Genomic DNA, 1,342 nt, shown 5'->3' with positions numbered 1-1,342 from the left:
ACAATAGTAAACGCAAATATGAAAGACAAATAAAAAACTGCACTCTGATGGAAAAAAGAAAGAAAGTGAAAACTAGGATTTTTTGGTTAAATATTTGGTTAAATTTGGTGAATTATTTACCACCCTTCCCTATTTGTTGGCACATTTAGATTGGTACTAATGCATGGCTGATGTTTTCCCATTTAATTCAATACCATTGTCTTCATCCTAGCAGCAAACGTGAGCTCACTACAACCTCTCATATACAACGAAGTGAAATTGCAGTTAACCCATAATTAATTTCTAATGTGTTTAATGTTTCAAATTAACAGAAATTATTAAACACGTTAAGTTTGACAGAACTAAATGGCGCGACCATTTTCATAATCATGATGCACACCCATGTTGACAGCTGACTATGCAATTCCATATGATAGAGATAAAGGCAGCCTGCTCCTGGCACTTACCAGTATCTCATGTCTCTCTGTGTAGTTTTTGCATTTTGCTGCATCAGTGTCAAGAGACTTGGCCCTCTTTTTTTTATTTTTCCTATCCAACATATTAGACTTTTTTTGTGCCGACGGCCATCAGATGGACAGCCGTTCTGGACTTTTCCTGAATGCAAAGAGCCTGTGGGAGCAGAGGTAGAGGAACATTTCAGACTGAGCTCATGAAGTAGCATATTTAACACATGCCAATTTGTATGCCATTATTGCCATGTTATCAAGACACATACCCTCTTTTTAGCATGTTTATCAACTCTGTTTGGCCTCCATTGACTTACATGACTTTGTGTTTGCGTATGAATTAATGCCGTAGCGAGTAGAATGAAAGGCCAAAAAAAACGCATACAGGAGAGCCGGGATTGTGTCCCGCATGTGACGTTTCCTTTCCATGTTTGTTCTTTTCCTAAACCCAACCCTGTTCTTCTTTACCTAATCCCAACAGGTTCTTCTTTTCCTAAACCCAACCCGCGTGTCACGTTTTCTAGATTTTCTTATGAGCTATTAATTAAATAACTCTTGTTCACCACACATTCCTTGATTCTTGTTTTACCATTTTGGTCAGAACAGCCAAGGCTACTACTTTAAACTAATTTTTTGTCTTATTTCCAAAATTCTGAACCATCCCTTGTGGGCGCTGGACGGGAAATTAACAACTGCGTCGGTTTTAAAATAGCAAAGACACTTGCGTCGGGCTTTGCGCTGCGCAGTGCCAGGTGCAAGATAGGGTCCTAAGATGTATTTCTTCCAGTGTGTTAGCTGAGTGCAGAGTATCTCCTCTCTGGAGCTCTGCCCTGCTTCAGTCAGACAGACAGACAGACAGACAGACAGACAGACACACACACACACACACACACACA

General features: G+C 39.9%; 1 protein-coding gene across 1 annotated transcript in view; it reads left to right on the top strand.

Moving 5' to 3' along the window:
* The window catches only part of cacna1ba (calcium channel, voltage-dependent, N type, alpha 1B subunit, a), a 262,364-nt gene that overhangs the window by 35,321 nt on the left and 225,701 nt on the right, over window positions 1-1,342 (top strand). The window lies entirely within an intron of this gene.

Source organism: Etheostoma spectabile, chromosome 5 (genome assembly GCF_008692095.1).
Source record: "Etheostoma spectabile isolate EspeVRDwgs_2016 chromosome 5, UIUC_Espe_1.0, whole genome shotgun sequence".
Lineage (NCBI taxonomy): Eukaryota > Metazoa > Chordata > Actinopteri > Perciformes > Percidae > Etheostoma > Etheostoma spectabile.
This window is presented reverse-complemented; position numbering and strand designations above follow the sequence as displayed.